This window comes from Prionailurus bengalensis, chromosome E1 (assembly GCF_016509475.1).
Source record: "Prionailurus bengalensis isolate Pbe53 chromosome E1, Fcat_Pben_1.1_paternal_pri, whole genome shotgun sequence".
NCBI classification, from domain to species: domain Eukaryota; kingdom Metazoa; phylum Chordata; class Mammalia; order Carnivora; family Felidae; genus Prionailurus; species Prionailurus bengalensis.
In genome coordinates, this window is record NC_057347.1 from 49733101 (window position 1) to 49756687 (window position 23587).

Consider the following 23587-nt stretch of genomic DNA (forward strand, 5'->3'; position numbering starts at 1 on the left):
GAAGAGGAACGTGGTAGGCAGAATAATGGTTTCCTTCTAATCCTGGAACTTGTGAATATGTTACATTATACCGCAAAGGAGAATTAAGGTAATGGATGGGAGTGAGGTTGCCAATCAACTGACTTAAAGTCAGAGAGACGATCCTGGATGATCTGGGTGGATCCAAGTAATCACAAGCGTCCTGAAAAGTGGAAAAGGGAGGTAAAAAAGGCAGTCAGATGAGGTGATGTTAAAAGGACTCAACCTGTTGCTGGCTTTGAAGATGGAGGAAGGTGGGCCTGAGCTGAGGAATACGGCAGCCCCTGGAAGCTGTAGGAGGCAAGAAAACAGAATAGCTCTGCAGAATGGAAGGCCCCCCTGCCAGCAGCTTGATTTTCATCCGGTGAGACTCACATCACACTTCTCACCTCTCAAACTGTAAGATGATAAATCTGTTTTGTTTCCCACCACAAAGTTCATGGTCCTCTGTTACAGCAGCAATGAAAATTAATACACGGAGCACAAAAGGGAGTCTGAGAGCGTGAAAACCGAGAACAAGACGAAGGCGAGGGCTTTAGGACACAAAGAGTTGTTTGTGGAACAAATGAGGGCGTGAATTTATGTTCAAAAACTGTCCAAAAATTAACAAAGGAATCCAGAAGCTATGTGGATGAGTTCTTGACCGTAGATAGCACCACCAGAGCAGGCTGTGACGGCCTGGAGATCCCAACTGAAATGACACTACGATGTCACCAATTAAGAAACCAGTGCCCAGGTAAGCCATGGTATCTGAGAGGGTTAAATACATCGCCTACATGCCTACTCTTCTTTCTTTCTTTAGCAATGCATGTGCTAGAAAATATTGATGAATACAAGAAATTAACATGACCTAATTGTCATGATTGTGGGTATTTCCTTCGGACTGTTAAGACCGATTTTTTTTTTCCCGCTACACATCCCGATGTAAATGTCAGGGGGAAAAAAATTAGTATTCACCACAGTAGCACAAAACATCTAACTAGCTTACATTGCTCCCAATCGGAAGTTGTGTGATCTAGAAATAATAATGTGGCTCTGTAAAAAGCCAGTCACCTCCTGCCAGAAAGAATTCCTCATATTCAGAAAATAAGTACATTGCAGACAAATTAGATCAAGACGCCTATAGATGTAGTATATAAACAAGGTCAATGAAAATGTTGCCCTAAGTTTTCTTGAAAATCCGCAGCCAGCTAAAACAATTCAAAACTCACTCAGAAAATCATGTGCCCCCCCCCACCTCCATGTTTACAAATACTCTGGCAGTAAAACGGAAAACAAACAAAAAAGAGTAAGTAATTCTAATAACTGGGGAAGCAGCCCCTATTTGCAAAGAAATGACAGAAAGTGACATTCCTTTCAATCCGTCTAATACCTTTTAGATAATATATGCTATTTGTCCAAACACGCGTTAGTCATAGGGTAAAAATGAAAAAAAAAAAAACAAAACCGCTTAGTTCCCCAACGGGTTATTTAGCCATACAATAGAAAACACTCAGCTGGTTGGGGGAAAATCAAAACAACGAATAACTTACTGCCTCGAATAGTTTTCATCCAAATGTTTGGCATTCCCTATTCGAAGTCGTAAGTTATAGTTGTATATGCAAAACAATCACAATTTCAGAGATTAACTTACTCTCAGGAAAGCTGGGGCAAGAATCTAGAAACGGTTCCTCCACATGTCTCTGCATGTCCTGGAGAAGAATTCACATTCCTTTTGGGTCACTACTACATCATGCTTTTAATTTCATGTTTATTGTGAATAGTTCCGTTTTAGAATGATTTCCGAAAAGGATTATGGTCTTAATTCAGCCAGCCTGCCAAAAACTCTCTGCTCACATCACATGGTGACTTCTCCACAGTTTTCCATTTCTTTGTCTCCCAGCCAGCTCCTCAGCAGGGAGTTTGTAGTTGCAGATGGCTGGCTGGACGTATCAAAACATTAGGAACTATCAAACCAAAGAGAAGCTAGTCTTTCTCAATTAGCTTTTTCATACAAAGCCCTAATGGGAGAGCTGGCCCCCAGCACAGTCTTTTTAAAGAAACGCAAGTAAAGAGCCAGTTGGGAGAAAAGCAGAGCCGGGAGAGGTTGAAAAAGAAAAGGTTTTAAAAAATGATAGCTGTAAGTATACAATCAGGTCAGAAAGCAACTCAAAATCTTCCACCGAAATTTAGCTCTTAAAACCGAGATACGGAAAGAGGGCTGTGAAGCGATGTAATTTTTTCAGGGTAAAACAATGAACTTTTATCTGCATCCCAGCTGCGTGCCAGCCGTCTACAGCATCTTCCTGGGAGGGCAAAATAGGAAAATCCTTTGAGCACATCCTATAAAAACACCTGCAATTCTCATGACCTACCAGCTTGCTATTTCTATAAGTCCCAGCAAACAAACCCCTTTCTCTGTAACCACCTGCTGGCTTTTAGTATGTCCTGTTTTCCATATTTTTCTTTTCTTCTAATGCTTATTTATTTTTGAGGAGGGGGGGGAGAGAGAGAGAGAGAGAAAAAAAAAAGAGAACGAGTTGGGGAGGGGCAGAGAGAGAAGGGGACAGAGGATCCGAAGCAGGCTCTGCGCTGACAGCAGGGAGCCCGGTGCGGGGCTTGAACTCCCCAAACGTGAGATCGTGACCTGAGCTGAAGTCGGACACTTAACCCACAGAGCTGCCCAGGCTCCCCTCCATAGTTTTCAAGAAACATTTGTAACAGGTAAGAGGTGCCATTCTATCTTTTTTGAGCATTTCATTTAGGTTGAAGACAAGGCAATTCCGAAACTCCTTGTAATGCACAGAGTCTATTTTTGGCTGAAGAAGAAAAGTGAAAAAGGACCACACTCTTTCTGCTTGCAGTCCATAAGTCCGTTGGGTGCTTCTGCACTGTGATTGCTTTCTGAATACACAACTGAAGGAGAAACAATGTGCTGTGCACGCAGTTCTTTTTTTTTTTTTTTTTTTTAATTTTTTTTTTCAACGTTTTTATTTATTTTTTTTGGGACAGAGAGAGAGCATGAACGGGGGAGGGGCAGAGAGAGAGGGAGACACAGAATCGGAAAGAGGCTCCAGGCTCCGAGCCATCAGCCCAGAGCCTGACGCGGGGCTCGAACTCACAGACCGCGAGATCGTGACCTGGCCGAAGTCGGACGCTCAACCGACTGCGCCACCCAGGCGCCCCTGCACGCAGTTCTTAAACTGAATGGGCTCGTCTGCGTCCCATTGTCCACGATAATCACATGAAATCTTCCTCACCTACTTCCCATCCCTTAATGTTTATGCAATCATGTGTACTCTTTTGCTAATTGTGTGTCCAGAGATTGTTCAGCCAGCCAAATAGACACAGATCGAACTCATTAATGCATGAGACTATGGAAGTAAAAAAAAAAAAACAAACAAAACTTGCTGAGTGTTTCTGCAAGCCTGCTGTCTTCTGTAGAAGATGCAAAATTATCACTTTTAATAACCTCACCAGCATTTTGTAAACAGAGAGTATCATTTAGGAAATGCATTTCTTTCTTTTTTAAGTCTATTTATTTATTTTTAGACAGAGAGAGAGAAAGCACGCACAAGCAGGGGAGGCGCAGAGAGAGAGGGAGAGAGAGAATCCCAAGCGGGTTCCGCACTGTCAGCGCCGAGCTCCACGTGGGGCTCGAATTCACCAACTGTGAGATCGTGACCTGAGCTGAGACCGAGAGTTGAACATTTAACCAACTGTGCCACCCAGGCACCCCTAGGAAATGTTTCTCAAGTAACTTTTTTCTAAGAAAAAACTTGTTGGCTTCTGGACTCTCTTTCTTCCTCTCTTTCTTTCTTCCTCCCTCCCTTCCTCCCTCCCTTCCTCCCTCCCTTCCTCCCTTCCTTCCTTCCTTCCCCTTTTTTAGTTGAAGTATAGTTCACACACAATGTTGCATTGGTTTCCAGTGTACAACATAGCGATTCAATAAGTCTACCTGTTACGCTGTGGTCATCACAATGTAGCTGCATCTGTCCGTACAACACTCTTATAATACCATTGACTTTATTCCCTATACTGTCCCTCTCATCCCCGTGACTTATTCATTCCATAAGTGGGAGCCCGTACCTCCCACTCTCCTTCAGACGCTATTTTTTCCTTTAGAATCTTGGTTTCTTCCTTCAATGCGGCCACGTCGTAATCTCTCTACCTCTATAACAGAGCAACAGCACCCTCATTAATCTTCTTTTCAACATGTTCTTGATTACCCCTACGTCTTTACTTTTCTAAATAAGCTTCAGGATCAGCCGGCCAATTAAAACCAAATCATGCCATTGGCATTTGGAAGGTGGAATGGCACCGATTTTATGCAAAAGGTAATTACTAAGCAGCCACATATGGCACCTACAATACGCAGGGCACACTTAAATATGAACACAATCACATAATAGTCTCCTCAGGTAGGTGCTATTTTACGGATGAGAAAAATGAAGCCCAGAGAGTTTAAATAATGTACCCAAATGCACACAGTTGGCAGTAGCGGATCCTGGGTAAAAGCTCGGACCATCTCCAGTCTGTGGCTTAAATAACAAGTGCTCTGATGTCTCATTTGTGTGTGTGTGTGTGTGTGTGTGTGTGTGTTCATTCAATGATTCTCATTGTCAAGTAGTATTCCATTGTATATGTAAACCACATCTTCTTTATCTGAAATCTGGCCATTTGTAGCAACGTGGATGGAACTGGAGAGTGTTAGGCTAAGTGAAAGAAGCCAGGCAGAGAAAGACAGATACCATATGTTTTCACTCATGTGTGGATCCCGAGAAACTTAACAGAAGGCCATGGGGGAGGGGGGGAATGTTACAGAGAGGGAAGGAGGCAAACCATAAGAGACTCTTTTTTTTAAAAAATTTTTTCTAACATTTATTCATTTTTGAGAGAGAGACAGAGTGTGAGTGGGGGAGGGGCAGAGAGAGAGACACACACACAGAATCCAAAACAGGCTCCAGGCTCTGAGCTGTCAGCACACAGCCCGACCCGGGGCTCGAACTCATAAACCATGAGGTCGTGACCTGAGCCGAAGTCAGACACTCAACCAACTAAGCCACCCGGGCGCCCCACCATAAAAGACTCTTAAATAGAACAAACTGAGGGTTGATGGGGGGTGGGGGCGAGGGGAAAGTGGGTGAGGGGCGTTGAGGAGGGCACCTGTTGGGATGAGCCCTGGGTGTTGTATGGAAATCAATTTGACGATAAATCATATTAAAAAAAAATGATTCTCACCTTAGATGCACACATTTTACAACTCGCCTTGCCTTTTGCTCCGTATATTTGGCGACAATATTCTCCAGTGCCAGAAACTTTATAGATTTCACGTGGTGTAAAGCATTCTATTTGAATTCTTTCCTGGCTGATTATAGCGCCACGGACTTGTGTATAGCCCTCAACACCGTGTGCAAAAGCAAGAAAAAAAAAAAAACCAACCCGATTTGCAAAGAATGAAGGGTGGAGCCGCCCAGCATCCAGAAAGAGAGAGAGAGAGACGGAGAGAGAGAGAAGCTGAGAACATCTGCTTGATTCCCAGGGACTTTGCTGTTGTTTTTTGTCCTTCCTTGGACCCAGCTGCATGGCTGTATCTGAGTTTTGGCAAATACTCTCCAAAACTTTCTCTCTGTCTTTTTTTTTTAAATATAAGAAACAAACTTGGTTCTGTTTTGTGCTCTCTCTTCTTTGCCTTGAAAGATCCTTTGTGTGATATATTCCTGCCCTCGATGATTACTTCCATTTGCATTTCTCAGATATATTTTTACCTAATTCTCTTATCTGTCTCCAGGATGTCTCTTGGAGCAGTAGAATTTTGTCTTTCTTTTCACTGGCCTGCGAATCTTCTACTTTCTGTGAGAGATGTAAATCCCTGGGATAACCAAGTCATTTTATCCAGTCATCTCACTATGCAGTCTCCAAATTAAGCTTTCCTGTGGTTTTCCTGTTTCTCCATGTCTACACTGATCACGTTTGTTCTCTGTTCCCTTTCTTAGGTTCCACTTGTCCTTTTCTCGTCTCATGTGGAAAGCCCCAGGTAACAAGTTTCTAGTCTTTTATTCTACTAGTGATCACCCTTAAATGCTGACAAACATACTTGAACCTACCTTACTCTGGCAAGGGAAAAAAAATCAACCTAAGTCTCTAACTGTCTTCCCCCCGATGACCTGCTATTTCTGTGCCTATGCTCCACCCCATATGGATAAGTCTGCCAGCATATCTGACCTTGAAACCTGAGCTCTACTCCTTACTAGCTGTGCAATGCTGAGCAAGGGACTCACCTGTAAGAGACAGAGAGTACGCTACTATGCAAAAGAGTCTTTTAGGATTTGAAACTTTAGAATTTGGGGGTAGAGTAGGGATTAAAGGAAACAACACACGTAAAGTATTTTGCACAGCATCTAGCGTTGCGTGAGCACTCAGTAAAATGCTAGCTATTATACTCTCCACAGCCTTGGCAAAACTGGAACTTATGGGTATTTTTTTATTCAAGTATAATTCGCATACACATTTCAGGTGTACAATATGGTGATGTGACAATTCTGTATATTACTCAGTGCTCATCAAGGTAAATGTACTCTTAGTCCCCTCTGTCTATTTCACACATCTTACCCTGGAAATTATAGTTATTTTTAAAAATTACTAATCTGATTGATAAAAAAAAATAATACCACCTTAATGACTTCCCGTACATCTCTTAGGTTACTTGTGACGTCAAGCATAGTTTAATACAATCTCTGGCCATTTGTAAATTGACTAATAAGTTCATTCGTTTTTTCTGCCTGTATTTCTGTTGCTCTGCCATTCTGGATTTTTGTTTGTTTGTTTGTTTATGCCTTTGTTTTTGACTAAGAGTGAAAATGTCTTAAATCATTTATTTTAAAAATAAGATGTTACGAGGAGGAGTTCAGATGGCAGAGTAGTAAGGGGACCCTGGGCCTGTCTCGTCTCTCGAACTCAGCTAGATCAACATCAAACCGTTTTGAACGCCGAGGAAATCGATCTGAGGATTAATGGAACAATCTGCATAATTTGAGGGAGAGAAGGAGGCAGGGACATGGTGTGGAGAGTTGAATTGGAGAGAGAAGAGCCGGGATGCCACAGAGGGGAGGGAGCCATTTTCGCAGGGAGGAGAAATAAAGAGGGGAGACAGAGTAGCTCATCCAGCTTGTGAAAGAAAGCACACCCCGGTAGAGGTCATATGGCCTCTCTGTGAGCCAAAGACCCAGCAGACACCAACCATCAAGGCTCCATACCCACACAAAGACTCCAGCTGAGGGCAGCAAACTCTGGCTCTGGCTGTGTGTTACGATTTACCGTAAACTCTGAGCTGCTGCCACTGCATGGTGGCACGACCATTTCCTGGGAGAAGCCGGCCACAGCATGATGACACCCTCCCCCAGAAGATCACTACGGGTCTGAGCTGCAGGGGTTTCTCAAATGGGGTGTATTGAAACATAGCCATGCCTGTGATGAAACTCTGGAGGGAGCTCAGACACAGAGAGAAACAGAAACAGGGGACATAGAAGGGGTGACTGATTGTGCACGCATGAGGGCTCAAACTTCCTGCTCTGGAGAGTGAGGTGAAGTCATTTTCACCAGTTGCCCACCAACACTGATTGACCCCAGTGAGCTAAATTCCACCATCAAGTGGAGAATGGAGCCACTGTACCAAGCCCCACACCCCTGTGCCCTCCAAGCTCACCTCCACTAGGGCAAGTCCACCTGAGAATCAGAGCAGCAGGCCCCTTCCCCAGAAGACCAGCAAATCCCTTCCATGCACTTAGCCTACTGATCATAGAGTGCTGCAAAGTTTCAGCTCTAGGAGAAACTGGATCTAGCTTTATTTGTTTTTTTGTTTTGTTTTTGTTCGTTTTTGTTGTCGCTTTTGTTTTTATTGTTTTTCTTTTCTTTTGTTTCTTGGACACAGAAAGAGCAAAACTTTTTTAATTTTTTAAAATTTTATTTTATCATTTATTATTTCTTATTCTTTTTTTTTTTTTTAATTTTTTTTCAACGTTTATTTATTTTCGGGACAGAGAGAGACAGAGCACGAATGGGGGAGGGGCAGAGAGAGAGGGAGACACAGAATCGGAAACAGGCTCCAGGCTCTGAGCCATCAGCCCAGAGCCTGACGCGAGGCTCGAACTCACGGGCTGCGAGATCGTGACCTGGCTGAAGTCGGACGCTTAACCGACTGCGCCACCCAGGCGCCCCATTATTTCTTATTCTTTAAAAGTTTTTCCCACTCTTTTTCTTTTCTCTCTCTCTCTCTCTTTTTTTTATCAAGCTTCTGTTAACAAGCAGACCAAAACACACCCAGGATCTAGCTTCTTTTATTTGATTTTTTTTAATTTTTAAATTTTTATTTCATTGTATTATGATTATTATCATTCTTTTCATTGTTGTTGTTGCTGTTTTCTTCCTCTAAAATGATAAGCTGGAGGAATTCATCTCCAAAGAAAGAACAGGAAGAAATAATGGCCAGGGATTTAATCAACACAGATAAAAGTAAATGTCTGAACTAGAATTTAAAACAATGATTATAAGGATACTCGCTGAATTGGAAAAAAGCATAGAAGTCAACAGAGAATCCTTTTCTGCAGAGATAAAAGAACTAAAAGTCAGGCCAAAATTAAAAATGCTGTAACCGAAGGGCAAACACAAATGGAGGCCATAAACATAAGGACGGATGAGGCAGAGGGGCGAGTCAGCTAAATATAGAGGATAAAATTATGGAAAATAAAGAAGCTGAAAAGATGAGGAAAACAAAGGTCAGGGATCATGAAGGCAGGCTTAGGGAACTCAGCGATTTATTAAAACATAATAACATTCATAGCATAGGAGTCCCAGAAGATGAAGACAGAGAAAATAGGGCAGAAGATTTATGTGAACAAATTATAGCTGAAAATTTCCCTGATCTGGGGAAGGACACAGACATCAAAATCTAAGAAACACAGACAACTCCCATTAAATTCAACAAAAGCTGGCCGTTGCCAAGACATATCAGTCAAATTCACAAAATACACAAACAAGGAATGAATCCTGAAGGCAGCAAGGGAAAAAAGTCCTTAACCTACAAGGGAAGACAGATTAGGTTTGCACCCAATCTGTCCATAGAAACTTGGCAGGCCAGAAAGGAGTGGCAGGATATATTCAATGTGCTGAATAGGAAATACTCTATCAATCAAGGCTGTCATTCAAAATAGAAGGAGAGATAGAGTTTCCCAGAGAAACAAAAACTAAAGGAGTTTGTGACCACTAAACCAGCCCTACAAGAAATTTTAAGGGGGGCTCTTTGAGTGGAGAAGACAAAAAAAGAACAAAAGCAACAGAGACTAAAAAGGACCAGAAAGCATCACCAGAATCACCAACTTTACAGGTAACACAATGGCAGTAAATTCATATCTATCAATAATTACTCTGAATGTAAATGGACTAAATGTTCCAGTCAAAAGACATAGGGTATCAGAATGGATATAAAAACAAGATTTATTTATATGCTGCCTACAAGGGACTCATTTTAGACATAAAGTCACCTGCAGATTGAAAGTGAGGGGATGGAGAACCATCTATCATGCCAATGGACATCAAAAGAAAGCTTCAGTAGCCATATTTATATCAGACAAAGTAGAGTTTATTTTATTTATTTACTTTTTTAATGTTTATTTATTTTTGAGAGAGGGAAAGACAGAATATGAGTGGGAGACACAGAAGCCAAAGCAGGCTCCAGGCTCTGAGCTGTCAGCACTGAGCCCCATGTGGGGCTCGAACCCATGAACTGTGAGATCATTACCTAAGCCAAAGTCAGAAGCTTAACCAACTGAGTCACCCAGGCGCCCCCAGACAAACTAGATTTTAAACCAAAGACTGTAACAAGAGATGAAGAAGGGCATTATAACATAATCAAGTGGTCTATCCATCAAGAAGATCTAACAATTATAAATATATAGGCCCCCAATGTGGAGCACCCAAATATATAAATCAATAATAACAAATGTGAAGAAGCTCATTAATAATAGTACAATAATAGTAAGGTACTTTAACACCCCACTTACAACAATGGACAGACCATCTAAGCAGAAAATCAACAAGGAAACAATGGCTTTGAATGACACAATGAACCAGATGGACTTAACAGATATATTCAGAACATTTCATCCTAAAGCACCAGAATATATATTCTGTTCAAGTGCACCTGGAACATTCTCCAGAATAGATCACATGCTGGGTCACAAATCAGCCTTCAACAAGTACAAAAAGGTCGGGATCATACATGCACATTTTCAGATCACAACACTATGAAACGTGAAGTCATCCACAAGAAAGAAATTTGGAAAACCCTCAAATACATGGAGGTTAAAGAACGTCCTACTAAGGAATGAATGGGTTAACCATAAATGAAAGAAGAAACGTTAAAAAATACATGGAAACAAATGAAAATGAAAACATGACAGTCCAAAACCTTTGGGATACAGCAAAGGCAGTCCTAAGAGGGGAGACTATTGCAATTCAGGCCTATCTCAAGAAGCGAGAAAATTGCCAAATACAAAACCTAGCCTTACACCTAAAGGAGCTAGAAAATAAACAGCAAATAAAGTGTAAAGCCATCATAAGCGGGGAAATAATAAAGATGAGAGTAGAAATAAATGATGTAGAAACCAACTAAAACCCCAGTAGAATAGATCAACAAAACTAAGACTTGGTTCCTTGAAAGAATTAACAAAATTGATAAACCCCTAGCCAGACTTGTTAAAAAGAAAAGAGAAAGGACCCAAATAGATGAAATCATGGACGAAAGAGGAGGGATCACAACCAACACCACAGCAAAACAAACACTTATAAAAGAATACTATGAAAAATTATATGCCAACAAACTGGGAAATCTGGAAGAAATGGACAAAGTCCCAGAAACTCACAAACTACCGAAACCGAAACAGGAAGAAATAGGAAATTTGACCATACCCATAACCAGCAAAGAAATTCAATCAGTAATCAAAAATTTCCCAACAGGGGTGCCTAGATGGCTCGGTTGGTTAAACATCCAACTCTTGATTTTGGCTTAGGTCATGATCCCACAGTTTTGGGGATCAAGCCCTGTGTTAGACTCTGCACTGACAGCACAGAGCTTGCTTGGGATTCTCGTTCTCTCCCTCTCTCTCTGCCTCTCCCCCACTTGTGTGAGCACTCCCTCTTTCTCTCTCAAAATAAATAAATAAAGTAAAAAAAAAAATCTCCCAACAAACAAGAGTCCTGAGCCAAATGGCTTCCCAGGGGAATTCTACCAGACTTTTAGAGAAGAGTTAATACCTATTCTTCTCAAACTGTCCCAAAAAATAGAAATAGAAGGAAAACTTCCAAACTGATTCTATGAATCCAGCATTACCTTGACTCCAAAACCAGACACAGACCCCACTAAAAAGGAGAATTACAGGTCAATATACCTGATGAGCATGGACGCAAAAATTCTCAACAAGATATTAGCAAATCAAATTCAACAACACATTAAAAGAATTACTCACCATGATCAAGTGGGATTTATTCCTGGGCTGCAAGCCTGGTTCAATGTCCATGAATCAATCAGTGTGATACACCACGTTAAAAAAGAAAGGATAAGAACCATAGGATCCTGTAGATGCAGAAAAAGCATTTGAAAAAAAAAATACAACATCTATTCTTTTTATAGGGGTACCTGGGTGGCTTCGTCAGTTAAGCGTCCGACTTTGGCTCAGGTCATGATCTCATGGCTTGTGAGTTCAAGCTCCATGGCGGGCTCTGTGCTGACAGCTCAGAGCCTGGAACCTGCTTCAGATTCTTTGTCTCCCTCTCTCTACCCCTCCCCCACTTGCATTCTCTCTCTCAAAAACAAATAAACATTAAAAAATTTTAAAAATAGATTTGTATAAAAAATGTTTAATGTTTATTTATTTTTGAGAGACAGACAGAACACAAGTGGGGGGAGGGGCAGAGAGAGAGGGAGACACAGTATCTGAAGCAGGATCCAGACTCTGAGCTCTCAGCACAGAGCCCCACGAACCATAAGATCATGACCTGAGCCAAAGTCAGATGCTTAACCGACTGAGCCACCCAGGAGCCCCAACATCCATTCTTGATAAAAACCCTCAACAAAATAGGGATAGATGGAACATTCCTCAACATCATAAAGGACATATATGAAAAAGCCACAGCTAATATCCTCAATGTGAAAAAACGGAGAGCGTTTCCCCTATGGTCAGGAACAAGAGAAGGATGTCCACGCTCACCATTTATATTTAACATAGTACTGGAAGTCTTAGCCTCAGCAATCAGACAACAAAAAGAAGTAAAAGGCATCCAAATCATCAAGGAAGAAGTCAAACTTCCACTATTTGCAGTGGACATCATACTCTATGTAGAAAATCTGAAAGATTCCACCAAAAAATTGCTAATTCAGCAAAGTCACAGGTATAAAAATCAATGTGCAGAAATCTGTACAACCAATACGACGTCGATACGCCAATAATGAAGCCACAGAAAAAGAAATCAAGGAATTGATCTCATTTGCAATTGCACCAAAACCAGTAAGATCCCTAGGAAGAAACCTAACTAAAGAAGTAAAAGACCTATGCTCTGAAAACTATAGAACACTTATGAAAGAAATTAAAAAAAAAAATTTTTTTTTCAACGTTTTTTATTTATTTTTGGGACAGAGAGAGACAGAGCATGAATGGGGGAGGGGCAGAGAGAGAGGGAGACACAGAATCGGAAACAGGCTCCAGGCTCCGAGCCGTCAGCCCAGAGCCTGACGCGGGGCTCGAACTCACGGACTGCGAGATCGTGACCTGGCTGAAGTCGGACGCTTAACCGACTGCGCCACCCAGGCGCCCCTCTTATGAAAGAAATTTAAGAGGACACAAAAAGGGAAAAGCATTCCACACTCATGGACTGAAAGAATAAACATGTTAAAGTATCTATTTTACCCAAAGCAAACTACACATTCAATGCCATCCTATCAAACTAGCATTTTTGGCAGAGCTTGGACAAACAACCCTAAAATTCACATGGAATCACAAAAGACCCCAACTAGCCAAAGCAATTATGAAAAAAGAAACACAAAACTGGAGACATCACAATTCCAGATTTCAAGCTATATTACAGAGCTGTAGTCATCAAGACCGTATGGTGCTAACACAAAACCAGACACATAGATCAATGGAACAGAATACAAATTTGTCAACTACCCTTCGACAAAGCAGGAAAGAATATCCAATGGAAAAAAGATAGGCTCTTCAATAAATGGTGTTGGGAAAACTGGACAGCGGCATGCAATGAAATTGGACCACTTTCTTACACCATACACGAAGATAAATTCAAAATGGATGAAATACCTGAAGGTGAGACAGGAAACCATCAAAATCCTAGAGGAGAACACAAGTGGCAACCTCTTTGACCTTGGCCGGGGCAACTTCTTACTACACACGATGATGAAGGCAAGGGACATGAAAGCAAATATGAACTACTGGGACTTCATCAAGATAAAAAGCTTCTGCACAGCAAAGGAAACAATCAACAAAATGAAAAGACAGCCTACATAATGGGAGAAGATATTTGCAAAGGACATATCTTGCAAAGGGTTAGTGTCCAACATCTATAAAGAACTTATCAAACCCAACACCCAAAACCCATACAACCCAGTTAAGAAGTGAGCAGAAGACATGAATAGACACTTTTCCAAAGAAGTTATCCAGATGGCTAACAGACAGATGCAAAGATACTCAACATCACTCCTCATTAGGGAAGTATAAATCAAACCCACGATGAAAAACCACCTCACCCCTGTCAGAATGGCTCAAAGCAACAACACAAGAGACAACAGATGTTGGAGAGGATGTGGAAAAAAAGGAACCTTGAACTGTTGGTGGAAATGCAAACTTGTATAGCCACTCTGGAGAACAGTATGAAAGTTCCTCAAAAAATTAAAAATAGAACTACCCTATATTCCAGTAATTGCACTATTAGGTATTTATCCAAAGGACACAAAATATAGATTTGAAGGGGTACGTGCACCCCAATTTTTACAGCAACATTATCAACAATAGCCAAACTATGGAGAGGGCCCAGATGTCCATCAACTGGTGAGTGTATAAAGAAGATGTGGTGTGTTTATATACATATGTGGTGTGTGTGTAAATATATGTATATACATTCCATTATATGCATATATGCACACACACACACACACACACACACACACATCAAAAAGAATGCCATCAAAAAAGAATGAAATCTTGTCATTTGAAATGATGTGGACGGAGCTAGAATGTATTGTACTAAGCAAAATAAGTCAATCAGAGAAAGACAAATACCATGTGATTTCATTCCTATGTAGTACTTAAGGAACAAAACAGATGAACATTTGGGAAGGTGGGCGGTAAGAGAAAGAACCAAGCTGTAAGAGACTCTTGATAGAGAACTATGGGTTGATGGAGGGAGGTGAGTGGGAGGTGGGCTAAGGTGTTAAGGAGGGCACTTGTTGTGCTGAGCCCTGGGTGTTGTATGTAAGTGAGGAATCACGGAGTTCTACTCCTGAAACCAAAAACTAAAAATATAAATTAAAAAATAAATAAATAAATAAAATTAAAAATGCAAAAAAACCCAAAACAAAACAAAACCATGTTATTGCCTTCTCACATCTAGTTTTGCTGATAAGAATGCTTATATAACTGTGGGGGCGCCTGGGTAGCTCAGTTGGCTAAACGTCTGTCTCTTGGTTTCTGCTCAGGCCACGATCTCACGGTTCGTGGCGGGGAGCCCCACGTCAGGATCCGCACTGACGGTGCGGAACCTGCTTGGGATTCTCTCTCCCTCTCTCTCAATAAAATAAAATAAACATGTAAAAAAAGAATGCTTCTAGAACTCTGATTCTCATTCATTTATTTTGTTGTTCCTACTAGGATATGTTAGGATTTTCTCTTTAGTCAGAAGTATATGAAGTTTCATGCAAACGAGCTTAGGCGTAGGTGTTGGCTTTGGTTTGGGTTCTTGGTCCTACGTGGCACTCTGTGGTCATTTGTAATCAAAGAACTTGTGTTTTTGTTTTGTTTACGTTCTGGGAAATTTTCAGCTAATATTTTGGCCCAATACTGCTTCCCTTTTAGCCTTTCCATTCTTTTTTTTTTTTTTTTCTGGAAGTTTGTTGGGTATTTGAGATCTATTGTCTTTGTCTTGCCTTTGGCCTATCTACTGTCTTAAAACTGGAAAGTCATCCATTTTCATACCACGTACATCACTCCAACATACGATTTTTATTATGTCACTCCCATCGATGCCTTCACTGGCTTCTTCGCAAAAATACACAAGGCTTTCATCATCGGTCAGTGCTCCTCTCTCCAGCCTGCCTGTGCCTTAACCCTCACTCCAACTCCAGTCATAATTTAGACATGATCTTTGAAAAAAATTTTTTTACATGGTTATTTATTTTTTGAGAGAGAGAGACACAGAGTGCCAGCAGGGGAGGGGCAGAGAGAGAGGGAGACTCAGAATCTGAAGCAGGCTCCAGGCTCTGAGAAGTTAGTGCAGAGCCTGAAGTGGGGCTCAAACTCACAAACTGCGAGATCACGACCTGAGTGAAGTCGGACGCTTAACCGACGGAGCCACGCAGGTGCCCCATACGTGATTTTTTTTTTTTTTTTAATGAATTCGTGCACTGTATTCTCATTTACCTTTATTTGCTCTCCTGGAATTAACTCCTCCTCTCAACTGATCTTCCCATAATAACCTTATAAAGTTAATTATAAGGCCTGACAATTATAAGTAATAATTGATAATTATCTGTCTAATTCTTACTTGTCCTTCAGGTCTTGGGTCTGGCCTCCTCCTGGAGGAAACTTTCTGACCGTCCTACATGTGGATTAGATAGATGCCCTTCTCAGGTGTTCCCATGGCTATGGTAATATGTACCTCTTAATACTTTAATTATACTCATCTCTCTCCCACCATAGACTGTAAAAATCTTAGGGGTACTGTGGAATCCTCACCATGGTTCATATCAGAGAGCCTAAAACATGAAAGTTGCTCAATACGTATATTTTGAGTTTCAGATGTAGAATATTGATGTGAGATAGGGAAGCAAAACCAAAACGAAACCCTCAGGGATTCTTTCTAGAAGCCTGGTTATGAAAGAAAGGCCATTGGTTGGGGGGTAGCCAAAATGAATTGTCTGGGCCAAGGGTAGGTATCTTTAAAAGATGGTATTTTGGAGGGGAAAGTAAAAATGGAAATGCTGAAAATCCAGGAGAAATCAAGTAACAGAGGGAGCATTGCTTTTTCTTGGTGGGAGGTAGGAAAGGAGAGCCTGGGTCAGAACCCGATGAGACTCAGACTTGAGATTTTTTTTCTGCGAAGTGGAAAGCGAATTCTAAGAACAGACCAACAGATGTGCTTGGCCACTGAGGATGGTGTTAGGAGTTTTGACATCACTGTCAAAAGAATGGAAGACGTCTTCCTTAGGCATGTTAGCAATTTGCAAGGCATGCTGAGAGCTCTGCAGAGGTTGGTAGGACTCCTTAAAACAGAAGGAAAGTCTGTGAAGTTTGCCTCTGAACTGACGGCCCCAAATAGCGTATTTTCGAAAGTTGTTTACCAATGGCTAAAATCATTGGTGGATCGATAAAGGTTATCGATGGCTAATGAAACTAAGTCATGAATTACCTAAAGCCTTGAAGATGCTTAACATGAGCAAGAAAGAAAAAACTTCGTTATTGAACAAGATGAGTTATTCAAACTCAGGACACGAGCGTCCGTGCTAGTGTCTCAGTAACAAAAATAGCAATACAAAAAGTGTTGAATTTTGTAACATTTTCGCGATGTCATTCTTTTCACAAAAGGTAATTTGCTTACTGTATAATTAAATACGACTTCCTATTTTTATTTATATTCACCAATTTTCAATTTATAAAGTCGTTGGGTCTACACAGGTTTCTTCCCCCCCCCCCCATCTCTTTTGTTTTACTTTACATAAGCCTGTTACATCTGGGGCTTTTTGGACATAATCATCAATTGTAAGTACATCACTCAAAGCTGTCAATAGATTTATAGAAGCTGCACACAGCTCATTGGGTTTGAAAGAACTGAGCAATATTGCCATTGATTTTCTCCTTGACTTTGTCGACAGTGGGCGAATATCTCAGGGGAGGATGTGAAAAGGGGGTGTGTTAGTAATGGTGGATGCCAGTCTCAGTGCGGAATGCCTGAATGGAGCCGGGGGAATCTGGTCTCCTTCTCTCTTACAGATTAGAAAGATCCAAGCCTCAAACCACAACATTTTTGGCTACAAGTCTTTCATTTATATAGATTTAGATATGTGATTACATCCAAATATCCAGAAATTATTTACTATTATGGAAGAAGGTCAGATGCTCAGCCTTTTTGTAAAAAATAGTCGGTAAGAACTTCAAACAAAAATCTGTTCTGTTACCTAAAAGTATTTACAACGCACAATTGTTACTCTTCTAAACCGGCCCCTGGAGTACTTTTGCAAGTTTCCTGGTTTGCTTAGTGTAACACTTAAAAAGCTGGAGCAAATGTTGGACCAGCTACCTTTTAATTGATCATTTGCATCGAAATAGCACATGATATAATTTTAAAAGACCATCACAAGATTTCTACCAATAGTTGGGTGATGCTGATGTGTTTGTTCCCTCAACAAAGACTTAAAATGCATGAATAAAATATAACAAGAATAGAGATCAAATTCAAACAAAAATAAACACCCGGATGCCAGAAATGAGACAGGAAAACAGAGCTAAAATAAGACTGTTATTTTAAGCCAGTTAAATTTTAGGTGGTTTAGCAAAGGCTGATTGATAAAGCCAGCTAAAATATAATTCACGTGTAAGGATAAAATAGTCATATCTTTAAACAAAATCTGAGATTGTGGTTTTTTTTAATTTTAATTTGTTTTATTTTTATTTTTTTTAATACTTATTTTTGAGAGAGAGAGAGAGACAGAGGGTGAGTGGGGGCGGGCCAGAGAGAGAAAGAGACACAGAATCAAAGCAGGCTCCAGTCTCTGAGCTGTCAGCACAGAGCCAAAGGTGGGGCTTGAACTCGTGAACCACAAGATCATGACCTGAGCTGGTCAGATGCTTAACCGACTGAGCCCCCCAGGCGCCCCTGAGATTTCTCTTTTATAGATATCTCGGAAGGAACTAATAGACACCCCTCAAGGAGAAAAAGATTGAACACACAATGAAGTAGTTGGATGTTGAAAACTAATAATTATATTGATAAACTAAATAAATATGATTGTGCAAAGTAATGATGACAAAGATTAACTCGTGTTTGGGGTGGGAGGGACATGTTAGTCACAGTAGGGACTAAAATATGAGGTAGCAATTATATGGAAGAAGAGAGAGGGATGATCAGAACTCAGTTCCCTTGAAATCTTATCATTTAGGATGAGGCCAGAAATCCGGATTAATTTTAAAAACACATTATCCAATATGGTAGCCACTAGCCTGAGGTGGGTCTTCAAATTTAAATTTTAAGATTTAAACTGCTAAGATTTAAAATTAAGCTTCTTTACCTCTGACAGGTCAAACACTTTTGAAGTCATCTGGCTTCTAACAATAAGAAAAAGCCAAACAAACTGAAAATCAATGATGTTTCCTGGACCCATCGGAGATTGAGGCTTCAGGGCAAACCACAGCCTTGAGATCTGGAATCCTAGGAGAGACCTACCACTTTTTACAATTCAGATATGTCATGCTTGTATTTAGGTCTCCGCGCAAATATGGCTTTCTTTCAAGGAGCTGGCAATATTCTTAGATGTGAAATACGCATTCCCCCAAATCCAAATAAAGCACCAAACACGGGCTTCTTGTTTGGTCCTAAGGGTGGGAAGAAACAGTCACTTGTGGAGCATTCCATGGGGCTCCTGCCCAGGTTATTCCCAAGAATGTTATCATCAGGGCAGGTCCTTGGACCTTCGCTGGATTGATTAACCAGTCTTGGTTGCGTCTGTGCGTCACCATTGCATTCGAATCAGTCCCAAGACTTCTCTTCAGTTTCCAATACTATCACATCACCAAGAAGGTGTATTTTTACCCTGGAGACCTGTATCAGGTCCGAATCCCTTCCGACCAAGTCATGGCAGTGAGCTGCTGAGTTCAGATGACCCGTGATGGCACAGTAAACATGAACTGGGATCCTTCCCGTGGGAAAACAAACTATGGTTGGCCCTCTTCCAAGACTGAGCTAGAGAAGAAAGCATTTGGAAAAAAAAAAAATCCCGGGGTACCTGTTGTGTTTTGTGGGTGGTTGAAGCCATGTCTGGAACTGCCGATGTATTGGACAGTACATCTTTATTTAAGCCTCAGTGGTCCACTGTTGGTCTCCATGAGCTATAAAGACTTTTCCACAGGCCACACAGGGCTATTATACAGAGAATTCATTGATACCTGTGCTCCAGCTGCTAACATGTCATTAATTAAAGAGGTAATCCCTTTGCCCACCAGGTATTCTGCATTGTTTTAAATTAACCACCTGTGTGGGCCCGAGAAATTCCAGTGGTTTCCATTTACTGTGCCCAAGGGGGACTGTCATGCCTTCTGTTTACAATATTAGGTAGGGGAAGTAATTGCTAGTTGGACGTAATAGCCACCCCAGTGATACATTCAAGTAGAGGGGAACCAGCCACCTCACAAAAAGTTTGCTCAAAAATCCCAATTTTCATCTAAACTTTCACCTTAATCCCATCCACCTTTTAATTTCTACATCTTCCTGATCTACATTAAGCTGCTGTGAAGGCATTACCCAGAGATTTCAAATCACAGTGCATTGGCTCCTGTGTTAAGGAGTCCCAGAAAAGGTTTCTTCTCCTCCCCTTCAGCTCCCTGGCCATTTTATCCATACATGTGCGGGTGGCCTTGGGTCCCCACCAGACTTGGCCAGAAGACTCTGGCCTCTCCAATATTTACTTGGATTAATCTGCTTACCCAATACCCCAGGCGATTCTGGGTGGCGTTTCTCACATAATCTTTGCCGCCTGGCTTTTTGAATTCCTTCCAAGTGGGGTAAATGGAGAGAACTTGTCTGGGGGGCCTTCTAATGTTGGGGGAGCCATGGGGAGTCTCACTGGCCCACACAAGCTTCCATAATGCTGCATCAACATCTTTGTTTCAACACTGTCTATGTCCGCCACATTCATCTCCCTTTTCAACAACCATCTAAGACGTCCACACTGCTGGGTGGAGTCCCTTGATTCTCCTTTCTGTCCCTCCCATTTCTTTTGTAATTCCTTTGGTGACCTTGGTATCGGTAAGATCCAAATGGGGCAGCCGAGAAAGCAAAACTGATAAAACTTCTGAGACCATTCGATTTTGCAAGAGTAATGTCACATGGGATGCCCATGTGACAACGGGCACCCTTAATCACAGCATTTACCATAACCTGGTAATGGGCATATTTAGTGGGTGAATATCCTAGTCACCATAAAGCCAATCCCACACGGCTTGCCCACAAAGCACATTCGCCGCTTCATCTGAAGTGTTCCACTTGGCAATTGGAGGGGGAATCGGGCAGCCCTCCTTCTCAGGTAAGCACACCTCATGGTGGCTTTTATCCAGTCTCCTAGGAATCGATCCCTCAGGAATAACCTTCTGCGTGTCTGAATCACATACAACCATCCGTGGTTGTTCAATGGTGGACTACAGATCCTGTATCAAACCAAACATGCTCTTCCACTCTGCACCATTCGAAACCAAAGACAGAGCCCCCAAATTAGTTACCCCCGCAGTCCATTTTAGGAAAGGTTCCTCAGGAAGATGATAATGTGATCCACAAAATGAGACATCTCCTCCACACCATATCCCCCGGCTTTAGTAGTTTTCTGGTTTTGCTCTCCACCATGCTGACTACCTTTTTGGTGATCAGAGGGCTTAGAGGTAGTTTCCTGGCATAATTTCCCCCTCTGTGGGCAGCTTTGAGGCTAGTGGCCAAAGCTCAGGCTGATCCAAATTTGAACTTGGTCCAGCATCAAGTTCCAACTCAGAACTCTCTCTCATTTTAGCTGTTACAGATAACGATAAGCAAGAGGTTGCGTATTTCGCATGCTCATTATTTTGCATTTCCTCGGGTCTGTTCTCATCTCTAATTCCGCTGGTAACTTTTACCCTTAGTAACTGATCAAAGAGCCGTTACAGTTTTATACCACAAGTGCCTAGGTGGCCATTCAGGGATCAGGGTTCCTCATCCCTGCCCTTCTTTCTTTCTCTTTCCAAACCATATGTTTCCATATGTGCCAGAGCTGTTCTAGCAAATTCCATTTCACTGATACCAAATGTCTGGGAAAAGCAGGTTTGTTTTTTTCCTTTGTGTTTTCTTTAAAAAATTTTTTTTTCAACGTTTATTTATTTTTGGGACAGAGAGAGACAGAGCATGAATGGGGGAGGGGCAGAGAGAGAGGGAGACACAGAATCGGAAACAGGCTCCAGGCTCTGAGCCATCAGCCCAGAGCCCGACGCGGGGCTCGAACTCACGGACCGCGAGATTGTGACCTGGCTGAAGTCGGACGCTTAACCGACTGCGCCACCCAGGCGCCCCTCCTTTGTGCTTTCTTTTGCTTTCATACTTCACTTCTTGCCACCAAATGTGTGCGGATTTTTTCCCCCCATACTGACCAATTCTCCAACAGCAGCTGGGGGTCCTACAATTTGATTTAGTGCTGACACGATCTGTCTGTAGTGTCGGATCCCACGAGTTAACAGCCCTGTCTCACAAGACTTCCCCGAGTCCCATGTTGCCTTCTCTGATTCTGGCCTTCCAGCTCTAAATGGGGTTCCCATGACCCGATCCTTGGGTTTGACAAGCTAGCACAGTTCAAAGACCTCCAATTGGGGGGGGTGGGGGTGGTGGCACGCCTGGGTGGCTCCGTCGGTTGAGCATCCGACTTTGGTTCAGGTCATGATCTCACAGTTTGTGGGTTCAAGACCCACATCAGGCTTTGTGCTGACAGCTTGGAGCCTGGAGCCTGCTTCAGATTCTGGGTCTCCTTTTCTCTCTGCCCCTCCCCCGCTCACGCTTTGTCTCACTCTGTTTCTCAAAAATAAGTATGTGTAAAAAATTTTTTTTAAATAAAAGACCTCAGGGGAACACTTACTTACGTTTACTGGTTGATTATATAATAAATTGTATGATGAAGGATTCAGATGAATAACCAGATGAAGAGATACATGGGGTAACTTCTGGAAGGGTTCCAAGCTCAGAAGCCTCAGTCACCCAGGAACTAGGATGCACCCACCACCTTCCCAGCACATTGATGTGTTCACCAGCTTGGAAGCTCCCTGAATCCCATACTTTGGGGATTTTTATGGAGGCTTCATCAGATAGTTGTGATTGACTATTAACTCAATTTCTAACCCTTCTCCCACCTCTGGAGAATAGGGGTAGGACTGAAAATACCAAGCTTCTAATCACGGTTTGGTCTTTCTGGTGACCAGTGCTGATCTTACAGCCCACCAGAGTCATCTTATTGGAACAAAAGATACTTCTATCATCCAAGAAATTCCAAGGGTCTTAGGAGCTCTGTGTCAGGAACTGGGGTCCAAGACCAAATGCTAGAAGGAACTGGGAGCAGAGACATTCTATATGTAATCTTATTCTTTTTTTTTTTTTTTTTTTGCAAGTAAATATAGAGAATTGTAGCCAAGATCAGCTTACCTGAAGCGGAAGCCAGTAGTGCCCAGAACTGGTAGGAACAAGCACCTTAAATGGTAATTTGGTGAATTGTTGGAGGCTGAGTGAAGATTAGCCAAGAACTGGTAGGAACAAACACCTTAAATGGTAATTTGATGAATTGTTGGAGGCTGAGTGAAGATTAGGTGAGAATAGGACGTTCCTGGGGTCAATAGTATTAGAGGGGTCAGAAGCAGGTGCATGTAACTGGCGGAGGGCAAAAGCTATGGGCATGGAAGGATACGTCTACTGCTTGACATCAGGAATGAAAACGAGGGCAAGAGGGAAGAGATCCTCTGATCTCTCTCCTTTTCCACCTTTGCATCTATTGTTGCTCTTTCCTATTGGATTGGTCAGACCCAGTTGGAGGCCAACCATGAAAGCAGGGAATTGGTGATACAGTCCACAGCGGTCAGCCTCCCCTGGAAAGGGTATAGTAGGAAAATAAAGAACAAAACCAGCACAAGACCTGTCTACAATAGAGTTTGAGATGACACAACTATTTTTCATTAAAAAAAAAATTCCTTTTAGGGGCGCCTGGGTGGCTCAGTCGGTTGAGCGTCCAACTTCAGCTCAGGTCATGGTCTCGCAGTTTGTGAGTTTGAGCCCCGCGTCGGGCTCTGTGCTAATAAACAGCTCAGAGCCTGGAGCCTGCTTCAGATTCTATCTCTCTCTTTCTCTCTCTCCCCCTCCCCTGCTCATGCTTTGCCTCTCTCTGCCTCTCAAAAATAAATAAATGTTAAAAAAGTTTTTTAAAAAATTTGTAAAAAATCCCTTTTATTTTATTCTGATCTCCTTCCATTTTCATACCCATGTATCTGCTTTTGAACATATTCCTAATAAAAACCCAAGTTTTCAAAAACAAGCGTATTATGAT

General features: G+C 41.8%; 1 protein-coding gene across 1 annotated transcript in view; it reads right to left on the reverse strand.

Annotated features, from left to right (window-relative positions):
• ABCA9 (ATP binding cassette subfamily A member 9) overlaps window positions 1-1798 on the reverse strand; it is a 63603-nt gene extending 61805 nt beyond the window's left edge. The window contains exon 1 of the mRNA XM_043585108.1: window positions 1652-1798. The gene's annotated coding sequence lies outside the window, so the exon portion shown is untranslated. The remainder of the gene's footprint in view (window positions 1-1651) is intronic.
• Window positions 1799-23587: the final 21789 nt, after the last annotated feature.